This window comes from Pseudorasbora parva, unplaced genomic scaffold, assembly GCF_024679245.1.
Source record: "Pseudorasbora parva isolate DD20220531a unplaced genomic scaffold, ASM2467924v1 scaffold_33, whole genome shotgun sequence".
Taxonomy (NCBI): domain Eukaryota; kingdom Metazoa; phylum Chordata; class Actinopteri; order Cypriniformes; family Gobionidae; genus Pseudorasbora; species Pseudorasbora parva.
In genome coordinates, this window is record NW_027125104.1 from 400,123 (window position 1) to 422,035 (window position 21,913).

The window sequence follows — 21,913 nt, forward strand, 5'->3', positions numbered from 1 at the left end:
CTCGCCTGACCCCAGACTGAGCCCGTGCACGGGTGTACCGGCTTGGGTGAAATTGTCTCGTTCCGTCCAAGAGCTATAGCCGTTCTAGCAGACCCCGCCTCGCCCAGCCCGTAGGTTTCGGCCTGCCGCCGCCAAGCTGAATCGAAATTCCCACTTTTTTTCCAATCTGGACGGACAGTCAGACTCCAGAGAATCTTTCTGCACTGGTTTGGGCCAGATCGGGCAAAAGACCTAGGACTAGTGTGCAAAAGTAGGTTTTTCACAAAATCCCAAATACCCGAAAATTTCGCCAGCGCAACCTTCGAATCCGAGGCATGCGTCTCGCTCGGCTCGAGCCAAGGATTCCGATGATATAAGACACTTGGTTCTGCGGCGTGCGGTTTGGGAGCTACGAGCCATTTCGTACTTTCGGTGGCTGTAGCGCCACCGCCGGGCCCATCGGGGGGCCAGCCTTGGTGATGTTGTAGAGCGAGTGGCTAGTACCATCCCTCAAAGTTTCAGGTCTCTACGACGTACGGCCTTTGCCAACCCTCCCCCCCCTCACCGCTTCCCAGATGGGCGTCGCCTTTGCCGGCTCCCCTGCCGCTGCGTCATTGTGTCATCGCTTCTCGGCCTTTTGGCTAAGATCAAGTGTAGTATCTGTTCTTATCAGTTTAATATCTGATACGTCCCCTATCCGGGGACTGCATATTAAATTGATTTTTGGCACATGGAGCCGGAACCGGGGCTTGCTCCGTCCACTCCACGCATCGACCTGGTATTGCAGTGCCTCCAGGAACGGTGTGCTTCCCCTTTTTGGGGACTGCGAATTGTTGTGACTAATAGAAGAACCAACAACACCACTGGAATTTTGTCAGAGAATACAGAAATACGCAGGAAGCGCATACAGAATGATGATGAGGTGACCGTTGACGATGACCGTGCCACAGAGAAAGCAGCAAGCTGCGGTCATATGAGCATAGGGAAAAAAGAAGAACAAAAGCGTCGGTTGCCGGCCGGCTGACTCATCACCGTCACAGCACGTTTTTTGATGTCCCTCTTATTTGAGAGTCTTTACCAACGAGCTGATGAGTCGAATCGGGGGTTTGTGTTGGATGGATTAGGGACACCTGATTCAAATCAAGGTCACGCACGCACGCAGCAGTCAAGCAATGGAAGGTGCCCCGTCCTTCCTTTTCTTGGGGGAGGGGAAGGTCACCGTGTTTGAGGATGGCGAAGGGGGATAGGGCGCCTCTGCCTGGAGGCCAGGCAACTCATACTTACCTGGCAGGGGAGACACCATGATCAGGAAGGTGGTTCACCCAGGGCGAGGCTCGGCCATTGCACTCCGGTTGTGCTGACCCCTGCGAATTCCCCAAATGTGGGAATCTCGACTGCATAATTTATGGTAGTGGGGGACTGCGTTCGCGCTCTCCCCTGTACACACTGGTTAAAAGCAGATAGCGTGGAGGGAAAAAGCGTGCGGTTCTTGACGCTTGTGGCGCCGCCCACTGCCCCAAAGGGTGAAGTTGCACCAGTTTTGTTATGTTTCTGTCTCTTTCTGCTGTGTCAGCCAGTGACCCGGAGAGTTCAGAGAACTGAACTGCGTCTGTTTTCATCGAGGTTGTCGAAACCTGCGACCGGTTTGCCGAATGTGGTTTTTCTCACAAACTTTGATATTCAACGGACGAGTTGATTGACAGCAGTGGTCCCAAAGGCAAAGTTGTTCGGATGGAGGTTTTCTGTCGTATGGTACGACTGTCTCGTGCGCGTGCTGTGAAAAAGCACGCGACATACGTTCGCCTATAGCCGCTCTCATGTTGTTGCTTTTTCATTTTAAAGCGCCACTAGGTGGCCATTCACCGCGTCCTTTCTCGCCTGACCCCAGACTGAGCCCGTGCACGGGTGTACCGGCTTGGGTGAAATTGTCTCGTTCCGTCCAAGAGCTATAGCCGTTCTAGCAGACCCCGCCTCGCCCAGCCCGTAGGTTTCGGCCTGCCGCCGCCAAGCTGAATCGAAATTCCCACTTTTTTTCCGATCTGGACGGACAGTCAGACTCCAGAGAATCTTTCTGCACTGGTTTGGGCCAGATCGGGCAAAAGACCTAGGACTAGTGTGCAAAAGTAGGTTTTTCACAAAATCCCAAATACCCGAAAATTTCGCCAGCGCAACCTTCGAATCCGAGGCATGCGTCTCGCTCGGCTCGAGCCAAGGATTCCGATGATATAAGACACTTGGTTCTGCGGCGTGCGGTTTGGGAGCTACGAGCCATTTCGTACTTTCGGTGGCTGTAGCGCCACCGCCGGGCCCATCGGGGGGCCAGCCTTGGTGATGTTGTAGAGCGAGTGGCTAGTACCATCCCTCAAAGTTTCAGGTCTCTACGACGTACGGCCTTTGCCAACCCTCCCCCCCCTCACCGCTTCCCAGATGGGCGTCGCCTTTGCCGGCTCCCCTGCCGCTGCGTCATTGTGTCATCGCTTCTCGGCCTTTTGGCTAAGATCAAGTGTAGTATCTGTTCTTATCAGTTTAATATCTGATACGTCCCCTATCCGGGGACTGCATATTAAATTGATTTTTGGCACATGGAGCCGGAACCGGGGCTTGCTCCGTCCACTCCACGCATCGACCTGGTATTGCAGTGCCTCCAGGAACGGTGTGCTTCCCCTTTTTGGGGACTGCGAATTGTTGTGACTAATAGAAGAACCAACAACACCACTGGAATTTTGTCAGAGAATACAGAAATACGCAGGAAGCGCATACAGAATGATGATGAGGTGACCGTTGACGATGACCGTGCCACAGAGAAAGCAGCAAGCTGCGGTCATATGAGCATAGGGAAAAAAGAAGAACAAAAGCGTCGGTTGCCGGCCGGCTGACTCATCACCGTCACAGCACGTTTTTTGATGTCCCTCTTATTTGAGAGTCTTTACCAACGAGCTGATGAGTCGAATCGGGGGTTTGTGTTGGATGGATTAGGGACACCTGATTCAAATCAAGGTCACGCACGCACGCAGCAGTCAAGCAATGGAAGGTGCCCCGTCCTTCCTTTTCTTGGGGGAGGGGAAGGTCACCGTGTTTGAGGATGGCGAAGGGGGATAGGGCGCCTCTGCCTGGAGGCCAGGCAACTCATACTTACCTGGCAGGGGAGACACCATGATCAGGAAGGTGGTTCACCCAGGGCGAGGCTCGGCCATTGCACTCCGGTTGTGCTGACCCCTGCGAATTCCCCAAATGTGGGAATCTCGACTGCATAATTTATGGTAGTGGGGGACTGCGTTCGCGCTCTCCCCTGTACACACTGGTTAAAAGCAGATAGCGTGGAGGGAAAAAGCGTGCGGTTCTTGACGCTTGTGGCGCCGCCCACTGCCCCAAAGGGTGAAGTTGCACCAGTTTTGTTATGTTTCTGTCTCTTTCTGCTGTGTCAGCCAGTGACCCGGAGAGTTCAGAGAACTGAACTGCGTCTGTTTTCATCGAGGTTGTCGAAACCTGCGACCGGTTTGCCGAATGTGGTTTTTCCCACAAACTTTGATATTCAACGGACGAGTTGATTGACAGCAGTGGTCCCAAAGGCAAAGTTGTTCGGATGGAGGTTTTCTGTCGTATGGTACGACTGTCTCGTGCGCGTGCTGTGAAAAAGCACGCGACATACGTTCGCCTATAGCCGCTCTCATGTTGTTGCTTTTTCATTTTAAAGCGCCACTAGGTGGCCATTCACCGCGTCCTTTCTCGCCTGACCCCAGACTGAGCCCGTGCACGGGTGTACCGGCTTGGGTGAAATTGTCTCGTTCCGTCCAAGAGCTATAGCCGTTCTAGCAGACCCCGCCTCGCCCAGCCCGTAGGTTTCGGCCTGCCGCCGCCAAGCTGAATCGAAATTCCCACTTTTTTTCCGATCTGGACGGACAGTCAGACTCCAGAGAATCTTTCTGCACTGGTTTGGGCCAGATCGGGCAAAAGACCTAGGACTAGTGTGCAAAAGTAGGTTTTTCACAAAATCCCAAATACCCGAAAATTTCGCCAGCGCAACCTTCGAATCCGAGGCATGCGTCTCGCTCGGCTCGAGCCAAGGATTCCGATGATATAAGACACTTGGTTCTGCGGCGTGCGGTTTGGGAGCTACGAGCCATTTCGTACTTTCGGTGGCTGTAGCGCCACCGCCGGGCCCATCGGGGGGCCAGCCTTGGTGATGTTGTAGAGCGAGTGGCTAGTACCATCCCTCAAAGTTTCAGGTCTCTACGACGTACGGCCTTTGCCAACCCTCCCCCCCCTCACCGCTTCCCAGATGGGCGTCGCCTTTGCCGGCTCCCCTGCCGCTGCGTCATTGTGTCATCGCTTCTCGGCCTTTTGGCTAAGATCAAGTATCTGGTCGAACGGTTGAGACTGCGATCGCCTCTCTGAGGTTTCCTGGCTCGAGATCCTTTTGTGTCCCGAGCCGCACAACTTCTGAGAGGTAGAGTGATCCTGCTTTTTTACGGTTCAACAGTTTTTAAGGTAAGACTTTTATTATTTTATCTATTTATTGTATTTATTGTTATTTTACAGTTTTTAGGCTGTTGGTGCCTCCACCATGTCGGCTGCTCGTGCTGGCATGCGGAGGCACCACAGCGTGCGCTTTTTATTTAGAGAGGTGGATGGTAAGCTCCTGGGGTTGTCTCGTCTAGACTTCTCCAGGAAGCTGATCCAGAAAACCCTCAATTTTAGACCTGAGGATTTAAACTGTTTGATGACTCTGCCCCTGAACAAGGGTTTTGATTTGAGTTTTAAAACTGCTTCCCTGCTGAATGACTTTTGGCAAAGGTTTGACTCTGTTAAGGCCCAGTTCTCCATGTTCACTGTGGAAAAACTTTCAGATAACACACTTAAAACTGTGATTGTCAGAATGTTTAACGAAACAGTGACAGGGGATGATATTTGTGTCTGGTTGGGTAGATTTTGCACTGTTAGAAGCCAGCCTATCAAAGTGCTAGATGAGGACGGCATTTGGAACTGCTCCTGGCGGATTCCCATTAAACAATGGGAAGAGGCTGGGGGCTACCAAGGCCTGAAACATCTGCCTTCCATGATTGTGCTGGGAGAAAACAGAGGCTACATACACTACCAAGGGATGCCTAAGTTGTGTAGGAAATGTGGAAGAGTTGGGCATCTAGCCGATGCATGCCAAGAGTTAGTGTGTGGGAAATGTAAAGAAATTGGGCACATTTTTGATGATTGTACCAATGGCAGGCGGTGCAACCTATGTGGAGAATCAAACCATCTCTACAGAGATTGCCCAAAAAGTTTTGCCAACAAACTCAAAGGCAACAAAATGGCCGCCCCACAACCAGAACAATCAAAAGAACAAAGAGAGGAGGCGGTCCCTGAGGATTTGGCGGGAATTTCAATTTCCCAGCCAGCCTCAGGGAGTGGTCAGGCACAAGGAAGTGGGGCGGCCACAGGGGCGGAGTCATGTTCTCCAACAGAACCTGACAAAGAAATGGAAGAAGAGGAAAGGGAGGAAACAATAGAACACGTGAAAGAAATGGAAGAAGAGGAAAGAGAGGAATCAACAGTTTCCTCCCTAGAAACGGTTTCAGACCTAGCGGTGGAATCCAGTGGGAGTGAAATTAACTTTTCACTCCCAAATGCTCAGGTGCAAAAAAGACCTGCGGGATCTCCTCTATCTGATATAGAGGAGAAGAAAGCTAGGGCAGCACATAGTCCAGATAGTTCCGTTTTGGAAGATCTGGAACATATATGGCCCCTAGAATCCCCAAATGAGGTATCTTTTTTGCACATAAAGCTAAGAACATCATCACCAAAGGAGATGCAAGAGGATTCCTCTGTAGCTCCTGAGGTGGTGAGCACTTGCTTTCCCGACCCCAGTCCTCAAGGGAGAAAGGAAAAGCAGGTGAAACAAGATATAACATAATACGTTTTTAATGGTTTTATTGTAGTCTTTTTATCATTGTCTTAAATGTCTCATACCTTTTTAATAACACTGCTCATGGCCCTCACCATTTCAACCATAAATGTGAGAAGCGTGAGAGCCACCATACGAGCACAGAGCATTTTATCCTTTTTAAATACTTGTAAATCAGATTTGTTTTTATTACAGGAGTGTGCTCTACCCTTTTTAAACAGGTACACAAAAATGGAGGAGCTATGGCCCCCTGGTCCCTCCATATGGAGCGGCTCAAACCTTAACAAGAACGACGGTGTTGCCATTTTAATTAAAAACCCAAATATCTTGGTGAAGGGCAGCACGGTGGTGAGGGAAGGGCGAGCGCTTTTAGCAAATCTAAATTTTTTAGGTAGAGATTTTAATGTTCTTAATGTGTATGGTTTTACGGGAAAAAATTATAGGTATGAGCTTTTAGAAGACTTGCAGCCCCACATGTTAGGAAGAGTTCCGGTAGTGGTGGCAGGGGATTTTAATTGTGTGTTATCAAAAAAAGACAGAAAGAGGGTTGGAGAAGATTTTAAAATTGATAAGACATCGGTTTTATTACAGGGTTTAGTTAGAGATTTTAATTTAGTCGACTGTTTTAAAAACATGCATCAAAGAGAGGAGGGCTACACTTGGTTCAGTAGTGATGGCGCCAAAGCCTCTCGAATCGACTATATTTTTACAAGAGACTGCCCGCCAACCGATGCTACATTGACTCCCCTCTTCTTTTCTGACCACCTAATGCTATCCTGCACCCTTTCACTACCCACGGGTGTGACGGTAGGGGGAGGGCTGTGGAAGCTGAACTGCTCCCTCTTAGAAGATGAGGACGTAGTAAAGGAATATAGGGAGCAGTTCAGCCAATGGCAGACCCTCCGAGACTTTTATGAGACACATGCACATTGGTGGGAGATGGTAAAAGACAGGACGAGACAGTTTTTTAGGAAAGTAGGAAAAGAAAAGAAAGATAAGGAAAGGAGACACATGATGGGGCTGCAAAAAAGACTACAGAGATATTTTACCCTTTTTAACAATGGTTTTGATTTTAATGATGAAATACAAGAGGTTAAAAGAGAAATGTCAGTTTTATCCAGTCTTCAGAGCAAAGGGGTCATTTTAAGAAGTAAAGAAAGAGAAATAGAAGAAGGTGAAAAATGTACTAGGTACTTTTTTAAAAAGATAATGACACAAAGAAGGAATATAGTCAATGTAAAAGTAGAAGGGAGGGAAGCAACAACGACAAAGGAAATTTTAAAAGGGGTTGAAGATTTTTACAAAGAATTATATAGTACAAAATATGTAAACAGTGATACTGTAAAGGAAGTTTTAGAATTCATAGTCAGTAAAGTCAACAGTGAAAATGAGCTTTTAACCCAAGATTTTACCATTTTAGAAATGCACAAATCCCTCAAAAGTTTTAAAAGGGGGAAGTCCCCAGGAGTAGATGGACTCCCCCTGGAATTTTATCTAACCTTTTGGGATATTTTAGCTCATGAACTATTGACTGTTTTTAAAGACTTTGAGACGGTTGACAAACTTCCAGACAGTTTTAGAACAGGGATAGTTTCTTTACTTTACAAAACAGGAGACCGGACTGACTTAAAAAACTGGAGACCAATCACTCTTTTAAATTTTGATTGTAAACTTTTTAGTAAGATTTTAGCCACACGTATGTCGACAGTTTTAGAGGACGTAATCCACCCGGATCAAGCTTGTGCTGTGCCCGGAAGAAGGATAACAGACAGCCTGGTTCTGATTAGAGATGCCATCTGTTTTGCGAGAGACAGAAACATCCGGCTAGTAGTCCTAAATTTAGATTTTGAGAAAGCTTTTGACCGAGTCTCGCACCAGTACCTGTTTCAGGTACTGCAAAAAATGGGTTTTCCGAAGAGGTTCATAGCTTGGGTGGGACTGCTGTACGAGGGCTTAGTCAGCAAAATCCTTGTAAATGGTCATCTCTCTAAAGCGGTAAATATTCGCAGCGGTGTCCGTCAGGGGTGTCCTTTATCCCCCCTTTTGTATGTGGCTTGTATTGAGCCACTGGCACAGATCTTGAGAAGGGATACATGGATAAAAGGAATAGACATTCCAGGGACCAGTGGACTGACAGCGACATGTGTGCTCTACATGGACGACGTAACTCTTTTAGCCACGGACGTTTTATCAATACAAAGAGCTATGGACTTGACGGACTGGTACGGTCGGGCCTCGGGCGCAAAACTCAACAGAAGCAAGTCCGAGGCCCTGCTCTTTGGACCGTGGGACGACAGAGACACAGGCGGACTTAATGTAGATTTTAAGGAGACAGATTTTAAGATTTTAGGAGTTAAATTTGACAAGGAAGGGGGTGGACGGGAAAACTGGACTGACTTATTAGGGAAAGTTAGGAAAAGACTGGGGTTTTGGGGACTACGACAGATGACTTTGGAGGGCAAAGTTTTAATTTTTAAAGCCATCATTTTACCTCTAATGTCACTTGTTTGTTCTGTTTTTATCCCACCTAGGAAATTCCTAAAGAAATTAGAAAGGGCGGTGTTTTATTTCCTGTGGGGGTCCAAGTGGGAGAGGTTGAAGAGGGACGTGGTCAAGAGGAGACCAGAAAATGGTGGAAAAGGGCTCCCAGACCCCCACCTGTTTTTAGGCAGCCGCTTCACCGCCCTACATTTAAGATATGCCACGACCCCATCCAAAGAAAATAAGACAGCAGCCATGGCACGGTTTTGGATGGGGTCTTACCTAAGAGCACTGAAGATTTTACCAATTGATTTGAGAAGTCCTGTATCTTTTAATCTACCCACAGAGTACAGTTTTATAAAAAAGTTTTTAAAGAAACTTTTTTTAGAACAACAAGACGTCACCATTTTAACCAACCACAAATCTCTTGTCTCCTTTGTGCAGGACCGGGAACCGGTGAGTCCAATTCCAAACCTCACTCTAAGTGAGGCAAAATTGGTCTGGAAGAATGCTGCTCACCCCGCTCTCCAGAATGGACACAAGGACTTGTCATGGATGGTGGCTCATGAGATCCTCCCGGTCAGGGCGGTTATGCACTCCAGAGGCATGGCCAAAAATCCCATCTGCCCGCGGTCCGGGTGCAAATCCCCGGAGACCGTCTACCATCTGCTCTGGGAGTGCGGTGCTGCGCGGGACCTGTGGGCCAGGGCCGGCCCCCTGTTTTTCCCGTGCCTGCCAGCGGGTGGGGCCCAGGTGGACTACAAGCTCGCCATCCTAGGGGTGGGTCAGGGCCTAAAAGCCCAAACATCGCATGAATTTGCATCGCTCTGGCTCACCCTTAACGTAATCAAGGATGCCATCTGGGTCAACAGAAACCTGCTGGTGGGGAAACGCGTGACGGTCCCCCTCCACGCATGCGAGCAAAAAATAAGATCAACGCTGCAGGGTGGGCCGCACGTCGTCATTCGGACGGGGGGGCCGAGGCCACACAAAGGAGGTCCCGGCCACCACCGACCTTGACCGCCCGTAGATGCACCCTCACCACTCTGGCTACGGGAACAGCGGGCCAGCGGGCCGGAGGAGAGGGGATCTCCGCTGAGCCCCGGAAATGGCAGGCCAAGTGTTCTTCCTGGAGAGTGGGGGGGAATGCAAACTTGATAAGGACTCACCCCCAGTCTTGCACAATGGATTTTATCTTTTTTATTTTTATTTACTGATTTTTACATGCAAACACCACACCCCCTTTTAAGAAACTCAACACACGCATGGACTATTAAACACGACTTGCACAATGGTTTTAGTTTTATTATTTTAAACACTGAATTCTTCATTTTAAACCATGTGTATTAAATGTTCTGCTTGTTTTAAATGTGTGTTGAAAGGAAAGTGTGTTTTGTGAAATATGATTGTAAATGGTGACAATAAAAACCTTTCAAAAGAAAAAATCTGTTCTTATCAGTTTAATATCTGATACGTCCCCTATCCGGGGACTGCATATTAAATTGATTTTTGGCACATGGAGCCGGAACCGGGGCTTGCTCCGTCCACTCCACGCATCGACCTGGTATTGCAGTGCCTCCAGGAACGGTGTGCTTCCCCTTTTTGGGGACTGCGAATTGTTGTGACTAATAGAAGAACCAACAACACCACTGGAATTTTGTCAGAGAATACAGAAATACGCAGGAAGCGCATACAGAATGACGATGAGGTGACCGTTGACGATGACCGTGCCACAGAGAAAGCAGCAAGCTGCGGTCATATGAGCATAGGGAAAAAAGAAGAACAAAAGCGTCGGTTGCCGGCCGGCTGACTCATCACCGTCACAGCACGTTTTTTGATGTCCCTCTTATTTGAGAGTCTTTACCAACGAGCTGATGAGTCGAATCAGGGGTTTGTGTTGGATGGATTAGGGACACCTGATTCAAATCAAGGTCAGGCACGCACGCACGCAGCAGTCAAGCAATGGAAGGTGCCCCGTCCTTCCTTTTCTTGGGGGAGGGGAAGGTCACCGTGTTTGAGGATGGCGAAGGGGGATAGGGCGCCTCTGCCTGGAGGCCAGGCAACTCATACTTACCTGGCAGGGGAGACACCATGATCAGGAAGGTGGTTCACCCAGGGCGAGGCTCGGCCATTGCACTCCGGTTGTGCTGACCCCTGCGAATTCCCCAAATGTGGGAATCTCGACTGCATAATTTATGGTAGTGGGGGACTGCGTTCGCGCTCTCCCCTGTACACACTGGTTAAAAGCAGATAGCGTGGAGGGAAAAAGCGTGCGGTTCTTGACGCTTGTGGCGCCGCCCACTGCCCCAAAGGGTGAAGTTGCACCAGTTTTGTTATGTTTCTGTCTCTTTCTGCTGTGTCAGCCAGTGACCCGGAGAGTTCAGAGAACTGAACTGCGTCTGTTTTCATCGAGGTTGTCGAAACCTGCGACCGGTTTGCCGAATGTGGTTTTTCCCACAAACTTTGATATTCAACGGACGAGTTGATTGACAGCAGTGGTCCCAAAGGCAAAGTTGTTCGGATGGAGGTTTTCTGTCGTATGGTACGACTGTCTCGTGCGCGTGCTGTGAAAAAGCACGCGACATACGTTCGCCTATAGCCGCTCTCATGTTGTTGCTTTTTCATTTTAAAGCGCCACTAGGTGGCCATTCACCGCGTCCTTTCTCGCCTGACCCCAGACTGAGCCCGTGCACGGGTGTACCGGCTTGGGTGAAATTGTCTCGTTCCGTCCAAGAGCTATAGCCGTTCTAGCAGACCCCGCCTCGCCCAGCCCGTAGGTTTCGGCCTGCCGCCGCCAAGCTGAATCGAAATTCCCACTTTTTTTCCGATCTGGACGGACAGTCAGACTCCAGAGAATCTTTCTGCACTGGTTTGGGCCAGATCGGGCAAAAGACCTAGGACTAGTGTGCAAAAGTAGGTTTTTCACAAAATCCCAAATACCCGAAAATTTCGCCAGCGCAACCTTCGAATCCGAGGCATGCGTCTCGCTCGGCTCGAGCCAAGGATTCCGATGATATAAGACACTTGGTTCTGCGGCGTGCGGTTTGGGAGCTACGAGCCATTTCGTACTTTCGGTGGCTGTAGCGCCACCGCCGGGCCCATCGGGGGGCCAGCCTTGGTGATGTTGTAGAGCGAGTGGCTAGTACCATCCCTCAAAGTTTCAGGTCTCTACGACGTACGGCCTTTGCCAACCCTCCCCCCCCTCACCGCTTCCCAGATGGGCGTCGCCTTTGCCGGCTCCCCTGCCGCTGCGTCATTGTGTCATCGCTTCTCGGCCTTTTGGCTAAGATCAAGTGTAGTATCTGTTCTTATCAGTTTAATATCTGATACGTCCCCTATCCGGGGACTGCATATTAAATTGATTTTTGGCACATGGAGCCGGAACCGGGGCTTGCTCCGTCCACTCCACGCATCGACCTGGTATTGCAGTGCCTCCAGGAACGGTGTGCTTCCCCTTTTTGGGGACTGCGAATTGTTGTGACTAATAGAAGAACCAACAACACCACTGGAATTTTGTCAGAGAATACAGAAATACGCAGGAAGCGCATACAGAATGACGATGAGGTGACCGTTGACGATGACCGTGCCACAGAGAAAGCAGCAAGCTGCGGTCATATGAGCATAGGGAAAAAAGAAGAACAAAAGCGTCGGTTGCCGGCCGGCTGACTCATCACCGTCACAGCACGTTTTTTGATGTCCCTCTTATTTGAGAGTCTTTACCAACGAGCTGATGAGTCGAATCAGGGGTTTGTGTTGGATGGATTAGGGACACCTGATTCAAATCAAGGTCAGGCACGCACGCACGCAGCAGTCAAGCAATGGAAGGTGCCCCGTCCTTCCTTTTCTTGGGGGAGGGGAAGGTCACCGTGTTTGAGGATGGCGAAGGGGGATAGGGCGCCTCTGCCTGGAGGCCAGGCAACTCATACTTACCTGGCAGGGGAGACACCATGATCAGGAAGGTGGTTCACCCAGGGCGAGGCTCGGCCATTGCACTCCGGTTGTGCTGACCCCTGCGAATTCCCCAAATGTGGGAATCTCGACTGCATAATTTATGGTAGTGGGGGACTGCGTTCGCGCTCTCCCCTGTACACACTGGTTAAAAGCAGATAGCGTGGAGGGAAAAAGCGTGCGGTTCTTGACGCTTGTGGCGCCGCCCACTGCCCCAAAGGGTGAAGTTGCACCAGTTTTGTTATGTTTCTGTCTCTTTCTGCTGTGTCAGCCAGTGACCCGGAGAGTTCAGAGAACTGAACTGCGTCTGTTTTCATCGAGGTTGTCGAAACCTGCGACCGGTTTGCCGAATGTGGTTTTTCCCACAAACTTTGATATTCAACGGACGAGTTGATTGACAGCAGTGGTCCCAAAGGCAAAGTTGTTCGGATGGAGGTTTTCTGTCGTATGGTACGACTGTCTCGTGCGCGTGCTGTGAAAAAGCACGCGACATACGTTCGCCTATAGCCGCTCTCATGTTGTTGCTTTTTCATTTTAAAGCGCCACTAGGTGGCCATTCACCGCGTCCTTTCTCGCCTGACCCCAGACTGAGCCCGTGCACGGGTGTACCGGCTTGGGTGAAATTGTCTCGTTCCGTCCAAGAGCTATAGCCGTTCTAGCAGACCCCGCCTCGCCCAGCCCGTAGGTTTCGGCCTGCCGCCGCCAAGCTGAATCGAAATTCCCACTTTTTTTCCAATCTGGACGGACAGTCAGACTCCAGAGAATCTTTCTGCACTGGTTTGGGCCAGATCGGGCAAAAGACCTAGGACTAGTGTGCAAAAGTAGGTTTTTCACAAAATCCCAAATACCCGAAAATTTCGCCAGCGCAACCTTCGAATCCGAGGCATGCGTCTCGCTCGGCTCGAGCCAAGGATTCCGATGATATAAGACACTTGGTTCTGCGGCGTGCGGTTTGGGAGCTACGAGCCATTTCGTACTTTCTGTGGCTGTAGCGCCACCGCCGGGCCCATCGGGGGGCCAGCCTTGGTGATGTTGTAGAGCGAGTGGCTAGTACCATCCCTCAAAGTTTCAGGTCTCTACGACGTACGGCCTTTGCCAACCCTCCCCCCCCTCCCCGCTTCCCAGATGGGCGTCGCCTTTGCCGGCTCCCCTGCCGCTGCGTCATTGTGTCATCGCTTCTCGGCCTTTTGGCTAAGATCAAGTGTAGTATCTGTTCTTATCAGTTTAATATCTGATACGTCCCCTATCCGGGGACTGCATATTAAATTGATTTTTGGCACATGGAGCCGGAACCGGGGCTTGCTCCGTCCACTCCACGCATCGACCTGGTATTGCAGTGCCTCCAGGAACGGTGTGCTTCCCCTTTTTGGGGACTGCGAATTGTTGTGACTAATAGAAGAACCAACAACACCACTGGAATTTTGTCAGAGAATACAGAAATACGCAGGAAGCGCATACAGAATGACGATGAGGTGACCGTTGACGATGACCGTGCCACAGAGAAAGCAGCAAGCTGCGGTCATATGAGCATAGGGAAAAAAGAAGAACAAAAGCGTCGGTTGCCGGCCGGCTGACTCATCACCGTCACAGCACGTTTTTTGATGTCCCTCTTATTTGAGAGTCTTTACCAACGAGCTGATGAGTCGAATCAGGGGTTTGTGTTGGATGGATTAGGGACACCTGATTCAAATCAAGGTCAGGCACGCACGCACGCAGCAGTCAAGCAATGGAAGGTGCCCCGTCCTTCCTTTTCTTGGGGGAGGGGAAGGTCACCGTGTTTGAGGATGGCGAAGGGGGATAGGGCGCCTCTGCCTGGAGGCCAGGCTACTCATACTTACCTGGCAGGGGAGACACCATGATCAGGAAGGTGGTTCACCCAGGGCGAGGCTCGGCCATTGCACTCCGGTTGTGCTGACCCCTGCGAATTCCCCAAATGTGGGAATCTCGACTGCATAATTTATGGTAGTGGGGGACTGCGTTCGCGCTCTCCCCTGTACACACTGGTTAAAAGCAGATAGCGTGGAGGGAAAAAGCGTGCGGTTCTTGACGCTTGTGGCGCCGCCCACTGCCCCAAAGGGTGAAGTTGCACCAGTTTTGTTATGTTTCTGTCTCTTTCTGCTGTGTCAGCCAGTGACCCGGAGAGTTCAGAGAACTGAACTGCGTCTGTTTTCATCGAGGTTGTCGAAACCTGCGACCGGTTTGCCGAATGTGGTTTTTCCGAAAACTTTGATATTCAACGGACGAGTTGATTGACAGCAGTGGTCCCAAAGGCAAAGTTGTTCGGATGGAGGTTTTCTGTCGTATGGTACGACTGTCTCGTGCGCGTGCTGTGAAAAAGCACGCGACATACGTTCGCCTATAGCCGCTCTCATGTTGTTGCTTTTTCATTTTAAAGCGCCACTAGGTGGCCATTCACCGCGTCCTTTCTCGCCTGACCCCAGACTGAGCCCGTGCACGGGTGTACCGGCTTGGGTGAAATTGTCTCGTTCCGTCCAAGAGCTATAGCCGTTCTAGCAGACCCCGCCTCGCCCAGCCCGTAGGTTTCGGCCTGCCGCCGCCAAGCTGAATCGAAATTCCCACTTTTTTTCCGATCTGGACGGACAGTCAGACTCCAGAGAATCTTTCTGCACTGGTTTGGGCCAGATCGGGCAAAAGACCTAGGACTAGTGTGCAAAAGTAGGTTTTTCACAAAATCCCAAATACCCGAAAATTTCGCCAGCGCAACCTTCGAATCCGAGGCATGCGTCTCGCTCGGCTCGAGCCAAGGATTCCGATGATATAAGACACTTGGTTCTGCGGCGTGCGGTTTGGGAGCTACGAGCCATTTCGTACTTTCGGTGGCTGTAGCGCCACCGCCGGGCCCATCGGGGGGCCAGCCTTGGTGATGTTGTAGAGCGAGTGGCTAGTACCATCCCTCAAAGTTTCAGGTCTCTACGACGTACGGCCTTTGCCAACCCTCCCCCCCCCTCACCGCTTCCCAGATGGGCGTCGCCTTTGCCGGCTCCCCTGCCGCTGCGTCATTGTGTCATCGCTTCTCGGCCTTTTGGCTAAGATCAAGTGTAGTATCTGTTCTTATCAGTTTAATATCTGATACGTCCCCTATCCGGGGACTGCATATTAAATTGTTTTTTGGCACATGGAGCCGGAACCGGGGCTTGCTCCGTCCACTCCACGCATCGACCTGGTATTGCAGTGCCTCCAGGAACGGTGTGCTTCCCCTTTTTGGGGACTGCGAATTGTTGTGACTAATAGAAGAACCAACAACACCACTGGACTTTTGTCAGAGAATACAGAAATACGCAGGAAGCGCATACAGAATGACGATGAGGTGACCGTTGACGATGACCGTGCCACAGAGGAAGCAGCAAGCTGCGGTCATATGAGCATAGGGAAAAAAGAAGAACAAAAGCGTCGGTTGCCGGCCGGCTGACTCATCACCGTCACAGCACGTTTTTTGATGTCCCTCTTATTTGAGAGTCTTTACCAACGAGCTGATGAGTCGAATCGGGGGTTTGTGTTGGATGGATTAGGGACACCTGATTCAAATCAAGGTCACGCACGCACGCAGCAGTCAAGCAATGGAAGGTGCCCCGTCCTTCCTTTTCTTGGGGGAGGGGAAGGTCACCGTGTTTGAGGATGGCGAAGGGGGATAGGGCGCCTCTGCCTGGAGGCCAGGCAACTCATACTTACCTGGCAGGGGAGACACCATGATCAGGAAGGTGGTTCACCCAGGGCGAGGCTCGGCCATTGCACTCCGGTTGTGCTGACCCCTGCGAATTCCCCAAATGTGGGAATCTCGACTGCATAATTTATGGTAGTGGGGGACTGCGTTCGCGCTCTCCCCTGTACACACTGGTTAAAAGCAGATAGCGTGGAGGGAAAAAGCGTGCGGTTCTTGACGCTTGTGGCGCCGCCCACTGCCCCAAAGGGTGAAGTTGCACCAGTTTTGTTATGTTTCTGTCTCTTTCTGCTGTGTCAGCCAGTGACCCGGAGAGTTCAGAGAACTGAACTGCGTCTGTTTTCATCGAGGTTGTCGAAACCTGCGACCGGTTTGCCGAATGTGGTTTTTCCCACAAACTTTGATATTCAACGGACGAGTTGATTGACAGCAGTGGTCCCAAAGGCAAAGTTGTTCGGATGGAGGTTTTCTGTCGTATGGTACGACTGTCTCGTGCGCGTGCTGTGAAAAAGCACGCGACATACGTTCGCCTATAGCCGCTCTCATGTTGTTGCTTTTTCATTTTAAAGCGCCACTAGGTGGCCATTCACCGCGTCCTTTCTCGCCTGACCCCAGACTGAGCCCGTGCACGGGTGTACCGGCTTGGGTGAAATTGTCTCGTTCCGTCCAAGAGCTATAGCCGTTCTAGCAGACCCCGCCTCGCCCAGCCCGTAGGTTTCGGCCTGCCGCCGCCAAGCTGAATCGAAATTCCCACTTTTTTTCCGATCTGGACGGACAGTCAGACTCCAGAGAATCTTTCTGCACTGGTTTGGGCCAGATCGGGCAAAAGACCTAGGACTAGTGTGCAAAAGTAGGTTTTTCACAAAATCCCAAATACCCGAAAATTTCGCCAGCGCAACCTTCGAATCCGAGGCATGCGTCTCGCTCGGCTCGAGCCAAGGATTCCGATGATATAAGACACTTGGTTCTGCGGCGTGCGGTTTGGGAGCTACGAGCCATTTCGTACTTTCGGTGGCTGTAGCGCCACCGCCGGGCCCATCGGGGGGCCAGCCTTGGTGATGTTGTAGAGCGAGTGGCTAGTGCCATCCCTCAAAGTTTCAGGTCTCTACGACGTACGGCCTTTGCCAACCCTCCCCCCCCTCACCGCTTCCCAGATGGGCGTCGCCTTTGCCGGCTCCCCTGCCGCTGCGTCATTGTGTCATCGCTTCTCGGCCTTTTGGCTAAGATCAAGTGTAGTATCTGTTCTTATCAGTTTAATATCTGATACGTCCCCTATCCGGGGACTGCATATTAAATTGATTTTTGGCACATGGAGCCGGAACCGGGGCTTGCTCCGTCCACTCCACGCATCGACCTGGTATTGCAGTGCCTCCAGGAACGGTGTGCTTCCCCTTTTTGGGGACTGCGAATTGTTGTGACTAATAGAAGAACCAACAACACCACTGGACTTTTGTCAGAGAATACAGAAATACGCAGGAAGCGCATACAGAATGACGATGAGGTGACCGTTGACGATGACCGTGCCACAGAGAAAGCAGCAAGCTGCGGTCATATGAGCATAGGGAAAAAAGAAGAACAAAAGCGTCGGTTGCCGGCCGGCTGACTCATCACCGTCACAGCACGTTTTTTGATGTCCCGTCTTATTTGAGAGTCTTTACCAACGAGCTGATGAGTCGAATCAGGGGTTTGTGTTGGATGGATTAGGGACACCTGATTCAAATCAAGGTCAGGCACGCACGCACGCAGCAGTCAAGCAATGGAAGGTGCCCCGTCCTTCCTTTTCTTGGGGGAGGGGAAGGTCACCGTGTTTGAGGATGGCGAAGGGGGATAGGGCGCCTCTGCCTGGAGGCCAGGCAACTCATACTTACCTGGCAGGGGAGACACCATGATCAGGAAGGTGGTTCACCCAGGGCGAGGCTCGGCCATTGCACTCCGGTTGTGCTGACCCCTGCGAATTCCCCAAATGTGGGAATCTCGACTGCATAATATATGGTAGTGGGGGACTGCGTTCGCGCTCTCCCCTGTACACACTGGTTAAAAGCAGATAGCGTGGAGGGAAAAAGCGTGCGGTTCTTGACGCTTGTGGCGCCGCCCACTGCCCCAAAGGGTGAAGTTGCACCAGTTTTGTTATGTTTCTGTCTCTTTCTGCTGTGTCAGCCAGTGACCCGGAGAGTTCAGAGAACTGAACTGCGTCTGTTTTCATCGAGGTTGTCGAAACCTGCGACCGGTTTGCCGAATGTGGTTTTTCCCACAAACTTTGATATTCAACGGACGAGTTGATTGACAGCAGTGGTCCCAAAGGCAAAGTTGTTCGGATGGAGGTTTTCTGTCGTATGGTACGACTGTCTCGTGCGCGTGCTGTGAAAAAGCACGCGACATACGTTCGCCTATAGCCGCTCTCATGTTGTTGCTTTTTCATTTTAAAGCGCCACTAGGTGGCCATTCACCGCGTCCTTTCTCGCCTGACCCCAGACTGAGCCCGTGCACGGGTGTACCGGCTTGGGTGAAATTGTCTCGTTCCGTCCAAGAGCTATAGCCGTTCTAGCAGACCCCGCCTCGCCCAGCCCGTAGGTTTCGGCCTGCCGCCGCCAAGCTGAATCGAAATTCCCACTTTTTTTCCGATCTGGACGGACAGTCAGACTCCAGAGAATCTTTCTGCACTGGTTTGGGCCAGATCGGGCAAAAGACCTAGGACTAGTGTGCAAAAGTAGGTTTTTCACAAAATCCCAAATACCCGAAAATTTCGCCAGCGCAACCTTCGAATCCGAGGCATGCGTCTCGCTCGGCTCGAGCCAAGGATTCCGATGATATAAGACACTTGGTTCTGCGGCGTGCGGTTTGGGAGCTACGAGCCATTTCGTACTTTCGGTGGCTGTAGCGCCACCGCCGGGCCCATCGGGGGGCCAGCCTTGGTGATGTTGTAGAGCGAGTGGCTAGTACCATCCCTCAAAGTTTCAGGTCTCTACGACGTACGGCCTTTGCCAACCCTCCCCCCCCTCACCGCTTCCCAGATGGGCGTCGCCTTTGCCGGCTCCCCTGCCGCTGCGTCATTGTGTCATCGCTTCTCGGCCTTTTGGCTAAGATCAAGTGTAGTATCTGTTCTTATCAGTTTAATATCTGATACGTCCCCTATCCGGGGACTGCATATTAAATTGATTTTTGGCACATGGAGCCGGAACCGGGGCTTGCTCCGTCCACTCCACGCATCGACCTGGTATTGCAGTGCCTCCAGGAACGGTGTGCTTCCCCTTTTCGGGGACTGCGAATTGTTGTGACTAATAGAAGAACCAACAACACCACTGGACTTTTGTCAGAGAATACAGAAATACGCAGGAAGCGCATACAGAATGACGATGAGGTGACCGTTGACGATGACCGTGCCACAGAGAAAGCAGCAAGCTGCGGTCATATGAGCATAGGGAAAAAAGAAGAACAAAAGCGTCGGTTGCCGGCCGGCTGACTCATCACCGTCACAGCACGTTTTTTGATGTCCCTCTTATTTGAGAGTCTTTACCAACGAGCTGATGAGTCGAATCAGGGGTTTGTGTTGGATGGATTAGGGACACCTGATTCAAATCAAGGTCAGGCACGCACGCACGCAGCAGTCAAGCAATGGAAGGTGCCCCGTCCTTCCTTTTCTTGGGGGAGGGGAAGGTCACCGTGTTTGAGGATGGCGAAGGGGGATAGGGCGCCTCTGCCTGGAGGCCAGGCAACTCATACTTACCTGGCAGGGGAGACACCATGATCAGGAAGGTGGTTCACCCAGGGCGAGGCTCGGCCATTGCACTCCGGTTGTGCTGACCCCTGCGAATTCCCCAAATGTGGGAATCTCGACTGCATAATTTATGGTAGTGGGGGACTGCGTTCGCGCTCTCCCCTGTACACACTGGTTAAAAGCAGATAGCGTGGAGGGAAAAAGCGTGCGGTTCTTGACGCTTGTGGCGCCGCCCACTGCCCCAAAGGGTGAAGTTGCACCAGTTTTGTTATGTTTCTGTCTCTTTCTGCTGTGTCAGCCAGTGACCCGGAGAGTTCAGAGAACTGAACTGCGTCTGTTTTCATCGAGGTTGTCGAAACCTGCGACCGGTTTGCCGAATGTGGTTTTTCCCACAAACTTTGATATTCAACGGACGAGTTGATTGACAGCAGTGGTCCCAAAGGCAAAGTTGTTCGGATGGAGGTTTTCTGTCGTATGGTACGACTGTCTCGTGCGCGTGCTGTGAAAAAGCACGCGACATACGTTCGCCTATAGCCGCTCTCATGTTGTTGCTTTTTCATTTTAAAGCGCCACTAGGTGGCCATTCACCGCGTCCTTTCTCGCCTGACCCCAGACTGAGCCCGTGCACGGGTGTACCGGCTTGGGTGAAATTGTCTCGTTCCGTCCAAGAGCTATAGCCGTTCTAGCAGACCCCGCCTCGCCCAGCCCGTAGGTTTCGGCCTGCCGCCGCCAAGCTGAATCGAAATTCCCACTTTTTTTCCAATCTGGACGGACAGTCAGACTCCAGAGAATCTTTCTGCACTGGTTTGGGCCAGATCGGGCAAAAGACCTAGGACTAGTGTGCAAAAGTAGGTTTTTCACAAAATCCCAAATACCCGAAAATTTCGCCAGCGCAACCTTCGAATCCGAGGCATGCGTCTCGCTCGGCTCGAGCCAAGGATTCCGATGATATAAGACACTTGGTTCTGCGGCGTGCGGTTTGGGAGCTACGAGCCATTTCGTACTTTCTGTGGCTGTAGCGCCACCGCCGGGCCCATCGGGGGGCCAGCCTTGGTGATGTTGTAGAGCGAGTGGCTAGTACCATCCCTCAAAGTTTCAGGTCTCTACGACGTACGGCCTTTGCCAACCCTCCCCCCCCTCCCCGCTTCCCAGATGGGCGTCGCCTTTGCCGGCTCCCCTGCCGCTGCGTCATTGTGTCATCGCTTCTCGGCCTTTTGGCTAAGATCAAGTGTAGTATCTGTTCTTATCAGTTTAATATCTGATACGTCCCCTATCCGGGGACTGCATATTAAATTGATTTTTGGCACATGGAGCCGGAACCGGGGCTTGCTCCGTCCACTCCACGCATCGACCTGGTATTGCAGTGCCTCCAGGAACGGTGTGCTTCCCCTTTTTGGGGACTGCGAATTGTTGTGACTAATAGAAGAACCAACAACACCACTGGAATTTTGTCAGAGAATACAGAAATACGCAGGAAGCGCATACAGAATGACGATGAGGTGACCGTTGACGATGACCGTGCCACAGAGAAAGCAGCAAGCTGCGGTCATATGAGCATAGGGAAAAAAGAAGAACAAAAGCGTCGGTTGCCGGCCGGCTGACTCATCACCGTCACAGCACGTTTTTTGATGTCCCTCTTATTTGAGAGTCTTTACCAACGAGCTGATGAGTCGAATCAGGGGTTTGTGTTGGATGGATTAGGGACACCTGATTCAAATCAAGGTCAGGCACGCACGCACGCAGCAGTCAAGCAATGGAAGGTGCCCCGTCCTTCCTTTTCTTGGGGGAGGGGAAGGTCACCGTGTTTGAGGATGGCGAAGGGGGATAGGGCGCCTCTGCCTGGAGGCCAGGCTACTCATACTTACCTGGCAGGGGAGACACCATGATCAGGAAGGTGGTTCACCCAGGGCGAGGCTCGGCCATTGCACTCCGGTTGTGCTGACCCCTGCGAATTCCCCAAATGTGGGAATCTCGACTGCATAATTTATGGTAGTGGGGGACTGCGTTCGCGCTCTCCCCTGTACACACTGGTTAAAAGCAGATAGCGTGGAGGGAAAAAGCGTGCGGTTCTTGACGCTTGTGGCGCCGCCCACTGCCCCAAAGGGTGAAGTTGCACCAGTTTTGTTATGTTTCTGTCTCTTTCTGCTGTGTCAGCCAGTGACCCGGAGAGTTCAGAGAACTGAACTGCGTCTGTTTTCATCGAGGTTGTCGAAAC

At 51.3% G+C, this 21,913-nt stretch overlaps 17 non-coding genes and 1 pseudogene across 17 annotated transcripts; all 18 read left to right on the forward strand.

Annotated features, from left to right (window-relative positions):
• The first annotated feature begins 600 nt into the window (after positions 1–600).
• LOC137066568 (U2 spliceosomal RNA) lies at positions 601–791 on the forward strand. Its single transcript, XR_010902477.1, has one exon. It is a non-coding gene; the product is annotated as a U2 spliceosomal RNA (small nuclear RNA).
• A 464-nt stretch (positions 792–1,255) lies between these two features.
• On the forward strand, positions 1,256–1,419 carry LOC137067024 (U1 spliceosomal RNA). The gene has a single exon (XR_010902852.1). It is a non-coding gene; the product is annotated as a U1 spliceosomal RNA (small nuclear RNA).
• Positions 1,420–2,452: 1,033 nt separating this feature from the next.
• LOC137066569 (U2 spliceosomal RNA) lies at positions 2,453–2,643 on the forward strand. The gene has a single exon (XR_010902478.1). It is a non-coding gene; the product is annotated as a U2 spliceosomal RNA (small nuclear RNA).
• A 464-nt stretch (positions 2,644–3,107) lies between these two features.
• LOC137067025 (U1 spliceosomal RNA) lies at positions 3,108–3,271 on the forward strand. The gene has a single exon (XR_010902853.1). It is a non-coding gene; the product is annotated as a U1 spliceosomal RNA (small nuclear RNA).
• A 6,510-nt stretch (positions 3,272–9,781) lies between these two features.
• Positions 9,782–9,954, forward strand: LOC137066899 (U2 spliceosomal RNA; annotated as a pseudogene).
• Positions 9,955–10,422: 468 nt separating this feature from the next.
• LOC137067026 (U1 spliceosomal RNA) lies at positions 10,423–10,586 on the forward strand. Its single transcript, XR_010902854.1, has one exon. It is a non-coding gene; the product is annotated as a U1 spliceosomal RNA (small nuclear RNA).
• Positions 10,587–11,619: 1,033 nt separating this feature from the next.
• Positions 11,620–11,810, forward strand: LOC137066571 (U2 spliceosomal RNA). Its single transcript, XR_010902479.1, has one exon. It is a non-coding gene; the product is annotated as a U2 spliceosomal RNA (small nuclear RNA).
• Positions 11,811–12,278: 468 nt separating this feature from the next.
• LOC137067027 (U1 spliceosomal RNA) lies at positions 12,279–12,442 on the forward strand. The gene has a single exon (XR_010902855.1). It is a non-coding gene; the product is annotated as a U1 spliceosomal RNA (small nuclear RNA).
• A 1,033-nt stretch (positions 12,443–13,475) lies between these two features.
• On the forward strand, positions 13,476–13,666 carry LOC137066572 (U2 spliceosomal RNA). The gene has a single exon (XR_010902480.1). It is a non-coding gene; the product is annotated as a U2 spliceosomal RNA (small nuclear RNA).
• Positions 13,667–14,134: 468 nt separating this feature from the next.
• On the forward strand, positions 14,135–14,298 carry LOC137067028 (U1 spliceosomal RNA). Its single transcript, XR_010902856.1, has one exon. It is a non-coding gene; the product is annotated as a U1 spliceosomal RNA (small nuclear RNA).
• A 1,033-nt stretch (positions 14,299–15,331) lies between these two features.
• LOC137066815 (U2 spliceosomal RNA) lies at positions 15,332–15,522 on the forward strand. Its single transcript, XR_010902700.1, has one exon. It is a non-coding gene; the product is annotated as a U2 spliceosomal RNA (small nuclear RNA).
• Positions 15,523–15,986: 464 nt separating this feature from the next.
• LOC137067030 (U1 spliceosomal RNA) lies at positions 15,987–16,150 on the forward strand. Its single transcript, XR_010902858.1, has one exon. It is a non-coding gene; the product is annotated as a U1 spliceosomal RNA (small nuclear RNA).
• Positions 16,151–17,183: 1,033 nt separating this feature from the next.
• LOC137066573 (U2 spliceosomal RNA) lies at positions 17,184–17,374 on the forward strand. Its single transcript, XR_010902481.1, has one exon. It is a non-coding gene; the product is annotated as a U2 spliceosomal RNA (small nuclear RNA).
• A 469-nt stretch (positions 17,375–17,843) lies between these two features.
• Positions 17,844–18,007, forward strand: LOC137067351 (U1 spliceosomal RNA). The gene has a single exon (XR_010903150.1). It is a non-coding gene; the product is annotated as a U1 spliceosomal RNA (small nuclear RNA).
• A 1,033-nt stretch (positions 18,008–19,040) lies between these two features.
• On the forward strand, positions 19,041–19,231 carry LOC137066574 (U2 spliceosomal RNA). Its single transcript, XR_010902482.1, has one exon. It is a non-coding gene; the product is annotated as a U2 spliceosomal RNA (small nuclear RNA).
• A 468-nt stretch (positions 19,232–19,699) lies between these two features.
• On the forward strand, positions 19,700–19,863 carry LOC137067031 (U1 spliceosomal RNA). Its single transcript, XR_010902859.1, has one exon. It is a non-coding gene; the product is annotated as a U1 spliceosomal RNA (small nuclear RNA).
• Positions 19,864–20,896: 1,033 nt separating this feature from the next.
• Positions 20,897–21,087, forward strand: LOC137066575 (U2 spliceosomal RNA). Its single transcript, XR_010902483.1, has one exon. It is a non-coding gene; the product is annotated as a U2 spliceosomal RNA (small nuclear RNA).
• A 468-nt stretch (positions 21,088–21,555) lies between these two features.
• LOC137067032 (U1 spliceosomal RNA) lies at positions 21,556–21,719 on the forward strand. The gene has a single exon (XR_010902860.1). It is a non-coding gene; the product is annotated as a U1 spliceosomal RNA (small nuclear RNA).
• Positions 21,720–21,913: the final 194 nt, after the last annotated feature.